Source organism: Strix aluco, chromosome 34 (genome assembly GCF_031877795.1).
Source record: "Strix aluco isolate bStrAlu1 chromosome 34, bStrAlu1.hap1, whole genome shotgun sequence".
Classification (NCBI taxonomy): domain Eukaryota; kingdom Metazoa; phylum Chordata; class Aves; order Strigiformes; family Strigidae; genus Strix; species Strix aluco.
This window is the reverse complement of record NC_133964.1, coordinates 1,697,227-1,718,433: the sequence shown is the minus strand read 5'-3', so window position 1 is coordinate 1,718,433 and position 21,207 is coordinate 1,697,227. Positions and strand designations below refer to the sequence as shown.

Here is a 21,207-nt window from a genome sequence, read left to right as displayed (position 1 = left end):
AGCAGGAATCTCAAATACTTACAGTTAATATCTCTTTTGTAGCATCTCACTGTTTCTGTGTCAAGCATTTACCTTTGTTATGTCTTCCCAGTTTCAGACAACCCTCTCTACACTAAACTAGTCTATTAATTTTACAAATTTCATGCTTAACTGACATATTCAACCCCTCCCATTATGATATTGAACCCTGCAGTAGCCCACGAAATATCACCCTCCATTCCAACAGCGGTTTGCATATACTTTTCTTAATTTATATTGTAAATATACTTACTGAGATGTTAGATACTCAGAGCATCCCCACATATGCAGCATAGTACAAGCATGAGGAAAAGGAGATTTTGCCCAAGTGTCAGCATGGGATGGATAAGCAAAAAAACCTCAGTAATACAGTACCAGCACGCATCTTGAAAAGTTATCTTAGTTCAGTATTGGGTTGTTACTTGTGGGCAAGTGAAAAAAAAAAACATTAAAATTGAGAAAGCAAATGAAGAAACTTTTGTGGTAACTGCCATTATGCTAGTGCATGACAGGCAGTGCGGGAGAAAACAGGAATGCAACTACTTGACAGTTTGACAAGCAGCAAGGAAGACTTGTATCACTGTTAAAGCTGAGGGGAAAAAAGCCAGGATGGCCTTAGGCCATGGAAGTCCTTTACCTGGCAACAAGCAGTTTCATCTCATGTACTGGAGCTGTGGGAAAGATGCAAAGAAAGAAAGGGCACAGTCAGAGCAACAATCCAGAAAAATCAGTTGTGCAGCTCTCGTTGGACTGACACACGCAGGCCAGGCTGCCCTGCTCCAGGCAAAAGAAGAGGATGATGCAGCACTGAAGGCAAACATAAGTATTCTTACCTGCAAAGATGGAAACTTGTAGCTGAATTTAAGAAATTAAAAACAGGCAACATTTAGAGAAGATTCAAGTACAAGAATCTGAAGAAAGACCTGTGCTCAAGAGAGTGCCCAGAGAAATGCAGTCCTGCAGGACAAAGGACAGGAGTCATGTTCACCGAGACAGGAAAAAGCAGAAAAATAAGGTTTCGTTTAGTTACATGGCACATGTGTTGATAGCCAGGTGTGTGCAAGGGAGCAGTCACAAACACAGGCAGTTATTTTCCATGTAAACAATTGCAGAGGGACAGAAAGACACATTGGAGATGCCAAATGTCAGTGGGCAGTCTTGTTCCACTGCACGTGTGCAGCCGTATTTCTGACAGAGTAACACCACACGTGTGCACACAGCACAGTGCAGCTCACGTCCTGAGGCTGGGCAGTGTGCTCTAGGAGCTCCAACAACCCTCTGAACTTTTTTTTAACTTGTAGTAACACACAGCTACTTTCATTTGTATCATCCTTCATGGCTATCTGGTTTTAATGACTGTAATTTGTTAGTATCTCAAAATCTCTATCAGCAACTCTTTTTTTTTAAAAATAGCAATTTTTATTTTTATTTTTTTTTTAAAAAACATTTCCTCTCTACTGCTGGTAAAGGGTGTATTTAGGATAGTCACCTTTCCATGTTAGCCACTACTGTGAGAAGTGATGGATAAATTTGTTGCTCACACACACCTCCATTTCTCCTCTTTCCCATCAACTCTTTTCCCTGCTGTTCCATCTCCTAATCCTCTTACAGAACTTACCGTGATCTGGGTGAGATCCTATTTTTTTCAATGTGGTTATTCTAATTCTCTCCTACATTTCAACTACCCACATTTACATTCTTTTCATTGGTCTTGTAGGGCTGCACATTTCAGGTCATTCAGGTCTTTCACCATGCCGCTTTGCATTTTCCTTCTTTCATTTTCCCTCTCTTATACATCGGGGAAAAAAGCACCACCTGGCTGGAGAGCAGAGAGGTCAGCCATAGCCGCCATCCATCTTCTGAGACGCAGGTAACTAGTCTATATGTTATGTCTAAATCTTTAAAGTTGTAACTGATGACTTCATAGTTGGAACGTTTGAATGACCAGAGTTTCTACAGCAATATAAATCTCTTTAAACTGCATCAGTACCAACCATGTTCATTTGAAAAGGGTCTATTATACTGCACAGGCTAATCCACATTAAACTGTCCCAAAAACCTGTCCTCAACTTCAGTTTTCACCTCTTGTGTTAACTGGAGTGCTACAGTCTGACACCATTTTTAGTGAAATGGTGGCATCTTGTGGCAGAAATCGGTCACTGCAAGAATGATGGCTTTGAAACCATTCTGATGGAAACCACCCATCATCAGTAACCTAAGCAGTTCATCTCAAGGGGCTGTTTCAGGTCATTATTCACAGTACTACGGAATTGGCATGTTTGCAGAGTTACTTTGAAAGACTTTTTTATTTCCCTAAATCTCATTTATGAGTAGCATTGCTCCTGCCCAGATTATCATTGCTTCCCACACCTCTCAAGGAGTTAATGTCACTCTTGGGGGAGGTGGTGACCATCTTTGCAGGTTTGATACACATTCTCAGTATTTAGGAGATCCACCCAGCCAAGCTTTTATCGATCGCCTTCAAAAAGAGCACTGCCAATCATGCAAGAATATTCTGCTGAGCAAGTTGTTTAGGAGGAAGAACAGTTTCTCAGATGCTCAACTTTTTTTTCGTCTTCTCACCTCCTGTGAAAACCCAGCACCCCTCCGTTCTTCTGGCTCCTTACTCCCGCCAGCCCCTCAGCAGAAGCCGCCCACAACGCTGGCCAACAAGGAGAAGAAAGCAAACAGGGTCTTGGAGGACCTTCTTCAGTTTGTGAGGAAAGGGTATCTTCTACACCACAAAGCTCCTCACACGAGCTCTGAATGATGCCAGAAACCAGCATCCACAGCTCCTGCCCCTCCCTGGGTGCCTGGGAGCAGAACTGAACAGCAGCGCTGCCCTGCCAGGGAGCCTAGGCCACCTCCCATCAACTCGTCAGCCCTTGAATGCCGGGGGTTCATCTCCTTTCAAAAGTGAACAAAATGAATACGGGTAGCCACAGAGGAGTGACCAATGGTTTTATAGGTACACAAGAAAGCTGGGTTAAGGTTTTTAATAACACTTCATTTAATAACTCCAGTTCTTTACCCAGTATTTATTCTTCATTAGGATCATTCACTGGTAACAATCTGTTACTGTGGTGCTAAACATTGCTTGTGAGAAGTATTTTGAAGGGGCCTTTTATCTGTTCAGATATGTATTATTACAAACACTCAATTTCTTCCAGTTTTAATTCCTTTTCCTTCCAGGGAACTCTGCTTATTCTTTTGCTTTCTGGTTGGGGGTGGGGGGATGGGGGTGGCGTGGAGGGCACGTGTGTGAAAGGGGGTGAGGGAGTGTAGTGTTGGTTTTGGTTGGTTTACTTCTTATACCTCACTTTTTACTAAAAAAGCTTTTATCTAGCATTTTTTCTTAACATAAGAAGGTGATATCCATAGCTATTGGGATATATTTTGCCTTCACGCATAAGCATGCACAGTTACCTTGACGTAAAAGTTCTCGGTCTGTGACTGTAATACCAATAAGCGTGAGCAAGCACTTGTGAATTTGTGGACAATCTTGCTAATGGAACTGGAAAAACCCCTGTGGATTTCATACACAAAACATGAAGAGACTCAAATCACCACCCACCCCCATGCACATTTTGCTGACCTCCTGCTGTTACTGTGTTGTCCCATCATTAACACAGGGCTGAACAGAATGAAGCCCTATGGCATCAGTCCAGCCTAGTATTAACATTAACACAGATCTGCCTAACAGCTTGGGTCTAACAACCCAAACCAGGTTTACAGGCTGGAGCCACAGCTAACCAGCTTTTTAGGGCAGGAACTACACCTGCGCAGCACTGTGCATGCCTACATGAAACAGCATCTTCAAATGTCATCATGTTCTTTCTGGCTTTGAAAAATGTTATTCGCTGATACTTAGATGTGAACTTCCTGCAGAAACAGAGAAACATGCTATACCTATATGCTTTAATAGTGCAAAGGTTTCTTCTACTATTTAGCAATTCTACCTCTTTATTTCTATGCTGTATCTCTGGGTGTATTAATCCGGTGAATTAATATTAAAAAATCAAGGGTTTTTTTGAAGTAAGTGTTGCATTACTGTACTACTTTATCTGACAAGTTAGCAACAATCTAGAAACCAGAAAGGCTTCCTTCCTAAAATTAATTGGCCTCCTGCCCTCTCAGGGAGTATAAAATTCATCAGTGAATACTGATAAATCTGCACAATCTGATACTGCTAAGAGGAGAATAATCCTGTCACTGAAGTGCAGGTAATCCAACCTGCCCAGGTTACACAAAGTGAGCGTACGGGCAAGCGTTTCTGTAAAAGACATCAAGTAACTCCATGTCAGGTGAGTGTTTTCAGTGAGCACTGCTTCAGGACACTGGCACACTGAAAAATCTGCTGTGCATGGGCCGTGCACAGTCAGAATGTGCTCAGTGCTGATGTCATTTTCTCCTGCCATCCACAGCAGCACTTGTGAGCCCAGCCACAAAGGAACATTTGGATACCACGTTCAGACTCAGGGGTGAGATACACCGAGGCAAAACACAGACTTCACATCCTCTTGAGAAACTTCCAAACCCCGGTTTCCCACCACAGGTTCCATAAGGGCATTTCACACTAAATTAGCTCCTTCTCCGGGAAGCTATTTTTAAATGACCAACCAGGAACTCGTACGGGCAAATCGCACAAAGGAAGACAATTTTAGCCTTCCTTGACTTCTCGGCTGAGAGAGAAGATTCTACGTTTAGGGGCAGCCAAAGCAGCACACACTCATAAAAGTTGTCTAAGCAACAGATTGAGTTGTTGAGTTTTGGCATTAGCCTGTAAAACTCCACCAAAAGCGCACGTAACTGGAAATCCAACATCAGTTTGAACCAATCATCTCCGAAAAACTGAAAAAACTCTCTCTTCAAAAGAGCAGTTGTGCTCACATCTGAGTCTCTCAGGGGTGTGTTTGGTCTTGCATCATCGTAACATAACAGCTATTACGTAAACCTGAAACAGAAAAGCCCCTTTATTTACACACCTGTTTAGAAACTCTAGGCAGAGGTAAGAAACTTGGAGCTTCTGGCTTTCTGTGAAAAGCTGTTTTCAGATATGAGTACAAAGTGAATCCTTCTTTTTTCAGCTAGCACGATGAATAAAATATTTTGATCTAATGATGTCCATAAAAGTTGTTTTAGTGATTCCCATAAGCTAAAGAGCAGATGCCACTGCTGCAGATGTTCAATCTTACTATTTCCTTTCCTTCACTCACTGGAGAGCACATGCGTAAGTATAAATTACACTCACCTTGAAATGTTTATTCTCCCTGGCTATAGGAACACACAAACTTGTCAGTCAGTCAGTTCCTTCTACTATTGCTTTACTAGAAGAGGTTTCAGAAGTCCTCTCCTGCAGTTATCTGATCTCTCTTAGCTGTTCCAGTCCTCGGGACCCTCAAGGGTCCAAGAGATCCTTTCCTCTCCTCCGTACCCTGTGCTCAGAGTGAAAGCATTCAAACTCGTCACCAGTTTCGAAAGGGATCGCTCAAACCTTTCAAACGAGCCTCCTTCCAGATCACTTCCTCTCTATCCAACTTCTGATCGAAATCTCATCTCCCTCATACCAGACATGAGTTCATGAAGCAACTACCACAGTAACAACCAAGTGTTGCCACACAGTAGTTCACTGTATTTAACCTCAGAAATAGTCACACTGAATTTTGCTGCAGTCTCCCTCTCCCAGGATGATCAGCAAAGCATGACAAGAATCTCTTCACAGAAAATATTCCACAACATCATGTCCTGAAAAAAATACTTTTTAATATCTGTAGCTGAGCCTGGATCAGATTTTGGAAGCCTGAGACAGCTCGTTGGTTTTTTTCCCCCCTTTATTATCATCCATTACTTGTAAAGTTGCTGCTTCTCGTTCTAGTTACACCAAACACAGAAAAACAAAACCTTAGGCATATGGAAATAAAACTCACCATGCTGTTAATTTCTGAAGAGGGTGAGCTTGCTCTCTGCTTCCGTAGGCTGTTCAGCTCTTCTGTATTTCCATCCTTTGGTTTTATGAGCAGCCGACTGCCTCCAGCAGTACCTCTGAAGAGGATCTCAGTTGTTTCTCCACAAATCTGCCTTCTCGGTATGGACTGAAGCTGTTGGCAAGGTCAACCAGAAATAAAGAAGGAACCAGCAATCATTACAAAAGAACTACTCTCTACAAATATTTTCTTAATGGGAACACTGCTTTGCTTGAAATGCTTACGCTGAGAGGCGATGGCACAGAGCATGTTCTGCAGAAAGCAGATCCTGCTCACCCAGATAAAACTGTCCCCTGGGCCACCACGCCACTGCTCAGCCCCCAGTGACCAGCACACTCGGCATGCTACAGCCGAGTCCACGGCTCCTCACAGAATCCAGAGGGACCCTTGCTCCATCCTTTCCTTTCTTCCCTCGTTCCAGGACATTTCCAAACTGCTGTCCAGTAAAATCCATGAGAGAAACTATCGCTTGGTCCACTGCTGCCACAACCCAGCCTGCCCCACCCTGTGTCCAGAGGCGAGTCCAGGTTTTGTAGGGCCAGGTCACAGCTTTGTTATCACTGCATAGGACAGGGATGCACATTGGTTTTGGTTTCTGTTTGCCCTTCCTAGCTCAGCTCTGCACCCGCACCCTCCAAACCCAGCCTGCAGCCAGCAGGCTGAATCCCAGTCCCAATTACTGCTGTTAAACAATAACACAGCAGAAAAGAAGAGGAAAAATTACATTTGGAGGCATTAGGGCAAATTTAGAGATGGGGAAAGAGAAAAACATAATAGCATAATAAATGTAACACAGAAAATCTTATCTTCTGCCTTTTGAGAGAGAACAGACGTTTTCTCTAAGGCTTTTCAAAGAAATCCGTATCACAGAAAAATACATAAAGGCACACTAAGAAATCTGTGGGACATCAACCTGCTCATACATTAATGTCACATTCACAATGCTATGTATAATGACATCAGCTATGAATCCTGCTACAGAAAATATCTATTTAAAAAAAAGCACAGAAATATTTTGCATTCACATCTGTTTTTAAATACTATTTTAGCAAAACCAAATGTCCAAGCCAGTCTGTTTGTAACAGATAAAACTACTTATAACCGTATCTTACCAAATGCCATGTAAGCTTTTCCTACATTTGTTTCTTTTCATATGGCAGGATTTTGTATCTTTTTTCAATGGTCCTTTTGTACACTTGGCCAGTTTCTAATTTTAAATACATTCTTCATCACACAAGTAAAAAAAAATTGCATTTTGAACAGCACTATAAAACCATAACAATTAATCATCAACTTTTACGTATTAGCTCTATTACGTATTAGCTCTAGTGTTTCTGTGAACATGAATCCCATTTACAAAAATCCCTCTGTCACAGTTTCAACTCCGGTGAGCTGCCTTCCAAAAACACCGAGTGCACATCCAACTGCCAATGGGGGAGTTCCAAATGCCCGGTGTGTTCCCAACCATCGCTGCGAGCTGCTCCCTGGGTGCTCTGCAGTACCCTCTGGTAACTCCTGTTCAAAAGGATGAGCTCACCCACAGATGAGTCAATGCTGCAAGGAAGCCAACCAAGTGCTCAGGACTGTGAACAGACACCAAGGGAAATGTTTTGACTAAGGTTGTGAGGGAAAGAGGTCCCTTCTGGTGAAAGCTAAGCTAGTAGATTGATTTGACTTTATATTGCCATTTATGTACAAGATAGCCAACCAAGCCCTGCACTGACAAACAATTCAAAAAGCAAGATGGCTTTTGATTGCTTATAATCTGCATGTCTGGATAAATGTCCAAGCAAAAAGATGGGTATGAATTCATATGAGTTTACACCCTTTCGTCTCTTAATGCAAACACTAGAAATGAAGTCTTGTTAACTCACAAATTCTGGCCCACCAGATACAGCCTCAGAATTATGCAAGAAAGCACCAGTGTTTAGGTTGGTTTGAGAAAATAAACTGTCAGAGATAAATGCCTTCTGACATGTGTCCTTCACTCAGGGGCCTGGTGCCTTTGTCCATCTGCATCTCATTTCTAGGCAAAGCCTTTCCACTTAATCTTGTTAATATTTCCAAATTTCTCTTCATAAGCTAAAGATCCAGTGTGAAATTTAGATGGTAATTAACTCTCTCCGTTTCACAGATGACATAATGAGAACTTGCACAGTGTTATTTCAGATGGAAGCAGAAACAGGACGTCTCACACTCTGCCACAGAAACAGCTACTCCAAGCTATTCTAGACCATCAGTTCAATAGAGCAGGAAAGAGTCAGGAAATTTCAAAACCCAGATCAATACAGATAACTGTGTTATTTTTCATAACCAGACTAAAAGAAGGTGTATTTCTCTGGCAATGTTTCCATCTCAAACAATGCAACTATTTGGCTCAAGTCCAAACTAGGCATGCCCCAAAAGTCCCAGCTCCAGCCCTCAACAAGAGACGAGCAGCAGTGCTCTCTCTGAATTCATTTTCCACCACAGGAAAGCAAAGCTATGAACAGCACTGGGGGGTGTTATCAAACTGTAAGACGGGAGCTTAAAATCATAGACTTTTTGTTTAATTCCTGTAATTTTGGGAGGAGGACTCAAAAGTTACGCGTTGTACTTCCTAGCTAGCACTTGCAACTCTACAAAAGCACTTTATGACCAAACAATTCTTACAGAAGAACTGAGGCAAAAAACCCCCACCAAACCCCACAATGACAAGACCACAAAACATACCTTTAGAAGGGTTTGTTTCATAACCCTGTTGTGTTTTACAGGACTGGGGTTCAGAACATGGAACAATCTTCGGCTCCATTACAGGAACTGTCTCTCTCGTGTGCCTGGACGCCGTGCTTTCATTTCTGCCCCCACCCAACCCCTGTGCTTTTGAAGACAGCGTCCCTGGTTCTTCTCTATGCAAAGGTTTCTGAACATGCATTTCCCGAGTTACTTTCTCCTATGTGCCTGGCATCGCTCACGTGTAGTTCACTGGCTTGCAACAATACTTCTGTTTGATTAGCAGCTGGGGTTTTGAATAAGGTATTAGACTCAACGCTACAGGAGCTTGCACGACTCACGGGAGATGCACCAGCAGAATGGCCAGCACTGTCCACAATCTCCATTTCCTCACAGGAGCAGCAGCAGGATTAAAGAAGATCGAGAGGTAGAGCCCTTGTGGCCAAACCCCTCTGTGAGCAGCACCCCAGTCCCGCCACTGGGCAGAGCATCGAGATCCGAAACAGAATCCTCTGTCAGGGCGACAAAGCCGGAGGGGCCTGGGCAGCCGTGAGGTCCCCCGAGAGCAGCGGGGGCTGCAAGGAGCTTCCCACGCCCTCTGTCATCCGGGCCGAGCACGGAGAAGAGGCCTCGGCCATCACAGGTTTGCTTTCTGCGTGCGATTTAACCTCCAGCAAGCGCCTGGATTGCTGCACGGAGGGAACGGATTGACTCTCCGGATCTGGTCTGGAAAACCCGTGGTGTGATCAAAAAGATTTAGGGAGAAGTTTCCGTGTGGATTGTTTGACAGAGTACCGGCTCTGCGCCTCTGCAAAGCCTGGATCGCCACCCTCATTCTTCCCAGAGTTATGCAATTGATAAAGACATTCTTATCAGCTGAGGGCTCCTTCCCTCTTCAAACTCCTCTGTCAAAGACCTTGTTATCTCCTTGCTACGTGAGCTGCCAAAGCCAACGGAATGCCTTCCTCTGCTTTTAATGTGTTCCTCTAAGCTCAGGTTTTGAACAGTGCCACGAGAGGACTGGGCACCATTTGAGATGTTGACATTCTGACCAGCCGAGTCAGGCTTCTGCTCACTCCCTCTCTGTTACGGAAGCTGATGGAAGGAGTGCGGAAAATACTCCGGCGCTTGCCTGTGCTCCCTGAGCTGGAGTTAGTGCTGGATGGGGAGGGGCCGTGGGCACCAGTGGCATCAGCAGAGAAGGTGAGGAAGGGAGTCGTGTCTCCAGCTCATACTTCTCCTGAATATTGGCAACCGAGATACCAGAGTCGATCGTCTGGATCCTGAGTCCCCCATCAGGGCACAAAGTGTCCGTGGCTCTTCACAGCCAATAAACTAATCTGGGATGGAAAAAAAGAAAAGAAAAAAAATTATATATAAATGATTCAGCCTCAAAGTCCACTTGAACAGACTTTAAGTCAGCCTAAATACACGAAGATGCCAACATCAATTTTATGTACAGTTGCAAGTTGTTTACTGAAGATTTTTAGAATTTCAAAGTGATGTTCAATAGGCAGCGCTGAAAACCCAGCAGCTGAGCAAAGATGTGTCTGAAAACGTTCTATAGATGAGAGATACAGCATTAGGTATGATATATTATACAATGAGATGACCCTGGGTAACAGTATAAAATCTACATGCCAAAAGATACACAAATGTATCACCCAAATGTCCTTGTTTTTGTAAGTTCTTGGGACAAGTCTTATAAACTGTAAGCTCTCTTAGAGACTTGATTTTTCATGATCTGAGTAGAACAAAACATTATTTTGTGTTCCTAAATACTCAGATTTTTTGCAAGAAAAAAGAGGATTTAAATTTTCCAATCTTCACTGAACTTTCAGATGGATTTTTAATCCCTTTCTGTGTTCCTGCTAAAGGCTGTATGTGTCACCTTACAGCAGGGAAAATGCTGGCACTGCAGTCCAGCTAAAATACACACCACCAAAACTTCTTCCTAAGGAACTATAAGTTCTAGGAATTCACTGTCAAATACGGGATCATGTTTCTAGATTTCACAGAATCAACTAGGTTGGAAAGGACCTTGAAGATCATCTAGTCCAACCATTAACCTAGCACCGCCAGTTCCCATCTACACCATATCTCTCAGCGCTATATCGACCCTACTCTTAAACACCTCCAGGGATGGGGATTCTACTACCTCCCTGGGCAATCCATTCCACTGCCTAATAACCCGTTCTGCAAAGAAATACTTCCTGACATTTGAAAACATTTGAACTTTAATGTTTCATTTGAACACTTCTTTGAAATCCTCTTGTAGCTTACCTGCTTATAATTAGCTATTTTTGCAGCTTTTTGAAAGTAGCGAAAAGTGTTTCATACCCAGACACTGGGCATTTTTCATAAATATTTTCATCAGCACAGCAGATGTACTAGAAGAAAATTCATCTTTATGAAATATATACCAGTTCTATCTCCTTCTTGTTCTCATGATAGTAAACTATTGCTGTGAGAGACAGGACCACAGAGGGAGCAATAAAAACATGTGATATAATCACAAGAACAGGAGAGGCTGTAGGTACAATGCCAGAGCGCAGCTTTGTGAGCTGCAAGTGTTCAGCACATAGGAACAAAAATCAGGTCATTTATCTAAACGATGTTTGTACGTCAAGTGCAAAACCAAATTCATTCATCTAATGAGCAATTTAATGTGTGTGATGTGGCTACAACAAGTATCTATGAACAATATATGTATTTATACAGTGTGTATATACACACATACATAAAAATCAAAATGGGAACAGAATATTTAAGGAGTAATAAAACTATATAGATGTTATATTACTGTGAAAAAAGGGTAACAAGTAAGTTCAGAGACTATTTCTGACTAGACATGGGACTGTACTTTCTACACGGGTAATTTTTTTGTTAAAAAGCTGGTACAGCTCCAGTCTGAACATGCACTGCCAAGCAGCCACAACATTCCCAAGCCCCAGGAATCAATAAGCAATTTTGCAGTTTAAGAGGAGAGAAACAGCTCGGGAACAACCACTAATTCCTAGAAGTCACTGGTGATCTCTGATAACAAGCTCCAACCCGACCCAGCCCGTACCCAGGTCCTGCGACTGAACCCCCAAGCTGAGCTCAGTCTGAGTGGGCCAGAGGCACTGGCCCAGGCACCCCCCGGCGTGCCCAGAACAACCCCCCCAGCAGCCGAGCTGATGCCCGGCAGCTGCTCCCCTGCCCTGGCCCTGGGGCAGTTCGCACCCACCGGCTGCCAGAGCAGGAGCAGAGCCCGCGGCACAGGGCAGCAGAGCCCTGGGAACTCACCCAGGGGTCACTGCACCCGCTGCCTCCTCTGCCCACAGTTCAGTCTGCCCACAACAGGCCTTGGGAAGCCTCCTGCAGCCTTCTCCACCCTCCCCTACAAACCCTCGTGGTTCTTTCACCACTCCCAGACCTGGTGTGTCGGGTTTTTGCCTGTGTGACCGCACACCTGCAGGCGTGCCGATAGGGATGGACATGCACCCCCCGCAGGGTTACACACAGACAGGGAGGGCTTTTCCTGGCGTGTTAAGGAGACATCATGACTGCTGAAAAACAGACTTTAGAATGCAGTTTTACAGCTGCCGTAGATGAGCAAAATATGTTGAAAATACATTAAATCACTACAGGCATTTTCTGCTCAGACAAAACATTTGCTCCCATTACTCCCCTTCCTACCCACACCTCAACTGTCAGTTCACTGGAGAACAAACCAGCTGGGTTTATAATTACAAGATTCTCCAAGCTGAGAGCAGAAGGAAGCAGAAAACTGAGCAAAAAGCACATATTGTAACTTCCACTGGAAATACAAAGGCTGTGTCTAAATAATAATAGAGATTATTCCTAATAACTGACCTGTGAACATTCACGGCCTTAGATTTGACAGAAGACGAACGTTAGCATGAGACAGGTCACACACGACTCGTTCTTTCAGTCATTATCACTGGGTGTGTAAATTTATCCCACTTCACAGAATCACAGAATCATCTAGGTTGGAAAAGACCTTGAAGATCATCCAGTCCAACCATTGACCCAACACTGACAGTTCCCAACTACACCAGATCCCTCAGCGCTAAGTCAACTTTACTCTCAAACACCTCCAGGGATGGGGACTCCACCACCTCCCTGGGCAGCCCATTCCAACGCCTGACTACCCATTCTGTAAAGAAATGCTTCTTAATATCCAGTCTAAACCTTCCCTGGCGCAATTTGAGGCCATTACCTCTTGTCCTATCACTTGTCACTTGGTTAAAGAGACTCGCCCCCAGCTCTCTGCACCCTCCTTTCAGGGAGTTGTAGAGGGCCATGAGGTCTCCCCTCAGTCTCCTCTTCTCTAGACTAAACAACCCCAGTTCCCTCAGCCGCTCCCCATCAGACCTGTGCTCCAGACCCTTCACCAGCTTCGTTGCCCTTCTTTGGACACGCTCAAGTGATTCAATGTCCTTTTTGTAGTGAGGGGCCCAAAACTGAACACAGTAATCGAGGTGCGGCCTTACCAGTGCCGAATACAGGGGCAGGATCACTTCCCTGTCCCTGCTGGCCACGCTATTTCTGATGCAAGCCAGGATGCCATTGGCTTTCTTGGCCACCTGGGCACACTGCTGGCTCATGTTCAGCTGGCTGTCAATCACTTGTACCAGGTAAACTGTGGGTTTACTAAAAGAGAACCAGGGAAACTCATCTATAGAAACCTAGAGGCCACAGCTCTCCCCTACCTACATTACAATCATTCCCTACTTCAGAAGCCTCTGTATCAAAGGTTATCAAAGGTTATCAAAGCACTTCTGTATAATGTACTAAATACCAGGACAGAGTGACCCAAACTTCCTGGCAGTCTTTACACACACCCAGCAGCCAGTTACTCTTCAGTAAGAGCTGGGATCCTGTACTGGCAAAAAGCTGATTGTGTGAAGAAGAGAAATAACGAGCTCTCACCTAGTCACCAATCAGACACAAACAGGTCAGAGACAGGGCAATGACCACACCCCAGTGAAGCAGCAGTCACGTCCATGTCACTGGTTTTTGGTGGGTTGTGTTGGTTTTTAACAGAGGACAAACCGTGTATCTCGCCTGTATCACTCACCCAGATTCTGGAGAAGTGTACAGTGCGTTTCTACAACACCTGCTATTCACAACACTCATAGTTTAATTAGAAACAGTTGCAAGTATAAATAACAACCTGGAAATAGAAGTACCCAAGAGTATATGCTTGCTTTGTGATTCAAATATCATGGCATCCACTCCCGATTACCTTTCCCAAACGTGCTTCAGCAATGAATTATTCACTTTTAACAGGTAAATTGGACTTTCGCGGGTCCCTGAGTGCACGTGGAAATTGTATCATAACGGGACAAAAAGACATTGACTGATGTTGAGACATCTTTGGTGGACACGGCGGTGGTAGTCTGGTGACTGGGGAGGACTCAATAGGATCAAATGGCATCCATCTCCCCTCACATCTTCCTCTCCTCTCACCCCCACTCATGATGCACATGGTTGTGTTTTTATGATGCTTAGAGACAGCAGAAAATCTCGTTCAATTAAGGCTTTAAGGAAAATAATTGTTTGGTCTTCACACTAAATAGTAGAATTTAGTCATAAATATGGGATGTGTTCATTTATAGACAGCAACTCTACATTCAGCTGTATTCAAGGATCTGCTTTTTTCTTTATGCAGGAAAAATAGGTGTAACGTGCCCACTAGAGCACTCACTCATCTGCACACTGGAGAGCAGCAGATCTAGCATTTGCCTCAGCCCAGGACACTGAGAGATAGAGACTCCTTGCCTGTCATTTGTTCTGGAATTGGAGTGGAACAGATCACCGCTGAGGAATCCAGCTGGTGTTCTCACGAGGAAAATACAGGCAATAACACGGCCCTAGCTCCAGACCCACGGCGTGCTGTTCACTGCTTAAAATGTGTTGGTAGCATGAAGCAAAGCACCAATATTGGCTACAATTCCTACAGGCATTCAAAGCACCTCTATCAGGTCCCCCACAAAAAAACCCCAAACAACTTCCTTAAAATATCCTGCTGGCTCACAAGACACCGTAAGTGGCTCTAAAGCACGATCCAGTTGATTTGCACAGCCAGTGCAAATACAAGTTCTGCTTTAATGTGCTCCTTCTAGAAATCTCTCTCTCAGCGCACCCCAAACGCGTCCCTCTGCTCGCTTCAGGCACCATCTCACAGCTGGCTCAGCACTGCATGGTCCCAGCAGAGCTGCGAGTACTTGTCCTGTGCTCTCCTGGGTCTATTCCTCTTATCTGCCAGAATCACAACTTCACGTCATCAACAATTCATTTTTTATGCTAAAGCTTCCTGCACATTTTCCAGCTGCTTTTCAGTCTCAAGTGCTGCTTGTTTCTGATGTGTGCATGGCAACCACAGTGACAACAAGGGCTGGGGTCACTGATCACCTCTGCCACCGGCGGAATGTGTGACCTTAACTGCATTAACACGGACCAAATCCTCATCTGGTGTAAACTCATGGGGCTCCACTGAAGTGACTCACGCTGATTTCAACCATTTGGCCTTTCATCCCTACAAGCCTCAGTCCCCCCACCTGTAATTCTTCTTTAACTCGTGCAAAAGCAACACTTGGATGTGTAGGATCTAATCACTCCTAGTACAGAGACTCCCAACTGAAGTGGATGGAAGCAGGATTTTGTTAGCACCTTTTTTTATGCTGACCAGGTACAAAATCCCTTAATGAATTATAATGAAAATTGATAAAACCCTAACAAATTAATCATGCAGCTCTGAAGATCCATATACCCGTGCTCCATTCCTGCTTCTCCCCAACCATCTGCTTAGAGCTGCTGCTGAACACAGAGCACTGAGACAGAGGGACCACGGCCACCTTACATCCTCACAGTGAACAGGGCTGAGCAATGAAAACTCTTCTGGGGGAGCCAGAGAAGTGAAATGATTTTAAAATAAAATAAAATAAATCAATGTGTCTAACAGCATTCATGAAAGCAAACAGTGAAAGCTGTGCCTAACGTTGGGCAGACTAATTTACAGACTGGTCTTTGATTAATAATAAGGTAACTGTAGTACACCACTGCAGCAGCTGTTGACTAGTTACCACGAAATAACAGATCATTAACAGCCACAGGAGCAAGGAGGCTCTTCCAAGTTCCCCTAAGCTCATCATTAGAGAACAACAGTTCCCAACTCACGCCTTGGAAGAAGTCTGGTGGTGCAAAATGAACTTACAATCCTGTCTGACTGCTCCAGGCAAGGTACTCACAGCTCACTAAACTCTAATGAAAGGGACCCACGTGATTCCTGTTCCCCGCAGGTTTTACCACACATCAGATGCGTGCCTCGAGGGGCTCAATATTAAATACATTCATAATTACCACCCCTAATACTGCCTAATTTTACTATTTTAACTGCAAACTAACGGCTTCAGTTCCTTTATATGTTAATGTACTCCAATGGGCACCACTTACAAGAAAAATACATTTTTAGGGATCAATCATACTACGTTCAGAAATAAATCATGATTCACAAATCATTAAATCACATTCTACCTAAGACTTCCATGAATCTTAGCAAAGGCTCAGGCAATTCCCCCTTTGTTATATTGAAAATAGAATTATTTCTGGATTTATCAGACTCATTTCTATCTTCCCATTAATAAAAACAATGACAGAGAAGAAAACTCAAGACAAGTGAATATATTCGTATACTCAAATTCTGATCGCGAGTTGTTAATCAAACATCAAAACACGGTGGCTCACATTCCTGCAGCAACGACTACAGCACACTCCAGGGATATCAAGTGCCACAGCACTAATGCCCAGAACCACACACGCAAAGTTTACACACAGATAGTAAAGACCTGCATTTGGTTTTGAAAAATGAAGGTTGAGAAGGTCCAAGCATGAAACTGAAGCCCCCAAAGCAAGCACAGAAAGGGAAAGAAGAAACCAGCCTGCAGACTCAGAGCTGCCTCACAAGATTAAAAAAGCATATAAATTCATAGGAGTCCTAGAAAAATAAACACCTAATTTCATTTGCTTTCCTCTGGATTTAGGAACCAACTCTTTGGGAATTCACAGCTTTGTAGTCACAAAACAACACAGACTTCTGTTAATGTCAGGATCCAAAACAAAGTTCAACACAGAGAAGTTACAAAAAGATGGAACATTACAGTTTCCATTTACCTCAAGTACTAAATAAATACCCAGATACTTAGCAATGATCTGCTCTGTGTCCAAGGGACCCATGAGAACCCGTCCCTCTCATTTAACATGGGGATCATACTTAGGCAGTGTAGTTTTGTCGTTTAAAAGCAGCTTGAGACACTAGATGGAACGTTGCAGGGAAGTATTGCTTGCGTTATTAGAGAATTATGATGCGTTATACCAGGAATATTTTAATCTAATGGATATTTTAAGTTCACGTGTAAAATTTTAAAGCCTTAGATACAACAAAGAAATTCTTCCCTGTGAGGGTGGGGAGGCCCTGGCACAGGTTGCCCAGAGAAGCTGTGGCTGCCCCCTCCCTGGAAGGGTTCAAGGCCAGGTTGGACGGGGCTTTGGGCAACCTGGGCTAGTGGAACTGGGCTTTGGGCAACCTGCCCAGGGCAGGGGGGTAGAACTGGTTGGTCTTTAAGGTCCCTTCCAACCCAAACCAGTCTGTGATTCTGTGAATTCATATTGTTGAATGAGAGAGGGTAAGGCTGGTAAGGCTGACCAGGAATGCTTACTTGAGTCATTCCCCCGTTTAGCAGCAGACTGTACAGGAACACAATATGTAACAGGAAGCATTTCCAGGGCAAAAACTCTAAGAGAAGCTGGCAACAGTTCCCTGATGCTCTGTTTTGGCCTACATGAACTATTTTGTCTCTTTATTTAAGGGAGGTAGAAATACTTGAGAGAAATAAAAACCCACAGACAAGCTCCTGTTCTGATCACCTCTCTTTAAATTGCATGGGAAAAGCCAGATGGAAAGTGGAACTCATTAAGGTATAGTTACTCATTTGGTGAGTAAAAGGTCAAATCAACCCCTACTTCTGAGAATATATGCAACCTCCCTACGAGGAAAGGAGGAAACATTTATTGTGCCGAGAAGCGTCTGAGCGTAACAGGCCAGGTGCAGTGATGGCACCACGGTGCCCACAGCTACAACACCCCCAAGAGAGGACGGCCCCAGCCGTGCCACAAGGAGGTAATATCAGACACCAGCTGAAACGACGTCAGCCTGACAGGATTCAGCACCAAGGGTTGTATGGAACTTCATCTGTAAACACAGCCCACAACTCACAATCAGAACTGCCTCAGGCAGGACAGGACACACAATAACAGAGTGCCCAACTCACCCCTTTACACAAGGGAGGCTGAGTTACACCCAGTTGTACCCTGCTTGCCCAGCTACCCATCATTTCAGGTTAATGTGTGATCACATCACCTGCACTTCAGGACGGGGAGAAGCTTTGTTTCGTGCCCATGCTTTACAAGTTCAGGCACACTGAACTCCATCTGAAACACAGATTAATTACCCAATAGTTTGGATTTTTCTGTTACACAGAACACAATAAAATGCATCAACATCTTTTGACCCCAAACCAGCGCTTGCTAGTGTAACAGTGGCTGCGGCTGCCAGAATATTCAGGACTGAGTCAAAGACCTCAGGGACCAAAAGCATGGATTTCTTTAGAGCCAGTCCTCTGGCTGCAGGTTGGTCTGGTGAGCCATGCAGAAATTCAGTTCTGCCACAGATGGAATCTAAAACACATGCTGATGGCTGCACTCCCCAGAGGTAACTCCCTCACTCTGCCTCACAGAGATTCTAAAAATAAAAAGACAGCAGCCAAAAAGCTCTCTAATTGCTTGCACTAAATGTTCTAAACATGACTCCAAGCAATATCAGCGTTTGGTTATACAGGGAAGGAAATGTAAAAGAGACAGTAAATGAATCAAAGTGCCAAGGTTTTGTCCAGACTAGAGATGAGCATCACATTCAGCAGCGAGCCCTCTGGAAAGCTTGTACTGGTGCCAGAGCCAAAGAACAGACTCTACAGGCACAGTCTGCCTCATCAAAGAAATTCCACTGTCAGTCATCGAGTTGTTATAAATGCCGAGGCAGAGGCGAAAATATCTTTAATAAATTTATTTGCAATAAGAACAAGCAAAAAAAAAACTAGGCACGCCGGGGGGCAGGGGGGGCTTCCCACTCCGCACCGACGAGCACCGGGTGGTGCTACGTCACTCTCTTTTATAGTCCCTCCTTCACATGCGCAGCGGGGTCCCTCAAACTTTCCCGGGCTTTCTGGTGTTGCTGGGGCTCCTGGCAGGGATTCCTCCAATCATATTTCACCTGCGCAATCCGGTGTTGCTGGGGACTTCTGACAGGGGTCCTGCCAGTAATTTTCCACCTGCTTAGCATCTGTCACTGAGGGGAAAAAAAACCTCCAAACCCCTTTTAACAATAAAACTATGACAAATCTCCTTTAACTTATGTACATGGTAAACTCTTAACAAAGTCATCATATTTTAACACGAATCACCACCATATTCTTTACAGAGTGCTGAAAATAAGACTCACCATCTCTTCTAGAACCAGGATCTGAGCACAGCAAAGAGCAACGGGAAGAAAATGCAGGCCAAAAAGATAAAAAACCCAGTTTCAAACTGGAAGCATGGAAAGCAGAAAGAAGCGAGGCTAAAGGTGGTGAGGGGTGTCGAGAAGAAGAGATAAGGGCAAGAACATATCCTTACCACTTGGACATTAATAATTTTTGCTATTTTTCTTCTCGTTTTATTTCGGCCACCTTCTCTATCACAGATCAGCAAAATAAAATGAGCAGCTCAGAATGCAAGGGAAAAATAACCTGGAATTTGAATCCATTAAGTTTGAAAAGTGAGGTGTGACAGCCAAACTGGTTTCATAAATTAAGAATCTTCCCAGCCTCATGGATCATCACTGACATCTCAAAATGAACGTTTTAAAATAACTGAGATATTTTAGCTTGAAGTACTGAAAAAATTGACAGAGCTCTATTCTTGCATTGTTCTTGCTGGGATGCAGCATGAAAGGACAAGAAATTTTGTCCCACCACAGTACGGCGATGGCTTGTCTGCTGATTAAGGGACAAGAGAAGTGGGATCCTGCGACACCTTGGGTTGGCTCTGGTATATCAGTCAGCTTTAAATAGCACACACCATACTACCACAGCCATCAGGACATGGCAAACAGAAACAGTAAGAAAACTGTACAGCAGCTGTAAGTGGCTGCAGGGCACAGCAGAGCTTTTCCCTTCGTGTCTCCCCCTGACCTGCAGTTTTGGTGGTCCCAGTCCCAAAGCACTAGCAGTGACTGCCTGCTGCCCCCTGAGCTGTGCAGCACACACACTGCACAGCACTGAACCCCAGGGCTGGGATTTAGGTCAGCAGCAATGACCTGCACACAGCGCTCCCAGCCTGGGCTCCAGGGGTAAGCACTGCTCTCCCACCGGCTTTTAGAACAGCCTGAAAACGGCTGCCAGCCCAAGGCAGCGCCTGGCCCTTCCGAGGCGGCTCTGCGGAGGGTTCTCAATGGCTGCAGCTGAAGCAGCAGCTGCCTGGGAGAGCCCCAGCCTATGGCTTCAGGCCTTCAAGCTTTATTCAGCATTTTCCAGCCGTTTTTCCCCCAAATGAATGTTAGCAGGAGAGGACATCCAGTAGCATCAAAACCAGATCCTGGCATTTGTCTTAATTTATAACATAAAAGAGACTTTGCATTATTAGATATTACAGCCACGGTTATGAATCCACCTGCAAAAACAACTTGTTCTTTCCATCTCTAAGAGAGCCAAAGAAATGTAACTATGTTTCAGTTAGTACTTAACTGCTTACTTTCAGGAAAGCAACACAATTTTGCTATTTTTTTAGAAATGAAGTCATGCTAATTAAAACACTATACTCAATAAATATGAAATAAAACTGATTTTTTTGCTATGGGTGAAGACTTCTTTATTTTTCCTGACATTACATCACTTGAAAAATAAAACTGCAGTTAATTTTATACATGACTACTTACCCAAAGTATTCTCATGCTGTCATGGATCAATGCTGGAAGCACAGTCTGTGTCTCAGCAGCACTCAGTGATCAATGTGATTGTCTGAGCAGCCATCAGAGAAGCCGTTATGTTAAAGATTAGCTCCCTGGAGACACATCAACACTGTCATCACTATTATCTCAAATGCCCTGTTTACTAAACAAGATTACTCCAAAAATGTACTTTTTCATCCCCTATTGAAAGTATGTTTTACAAATCAAGCACAGAAGATGTTTGTTTTTAGCAGCAACCCTTTGTATCTTTCTCCTACTCCAGAAGTCTCGCAGCACACCAGACTACCAGTTACAGCTCAATCAGGTCAGTTCTTAGAAGGACCCAGGCTCAGATGTTTGGTTTGGCACTACCAGGTGTTGTGTTGGCAGTGTGTTCACAGCCCAGAAAAAAAGTCCAAGTACCAGCTGCTCCTAGAGACTGTG

The 21,207-nt window shown here is 44.0% G+C and overlaps 2 pseudogenes; both read right to left on the bottom strand.

Moving 5' to 3' along the window:
- LOC141917155 (acrosin-like) overlaps nt 1-21,207 on the bottom strand; it is a 75,632-nt pseudogene that overhangs the window by 30,482 nt on the left and 23,943 nt on the right.
- LOC141917176 (serine-rich coiled-coil domain-containing protein 1 pseudogene) lies at nt 5,863-10,120 on the bottom strand (annotated as a pseudogene).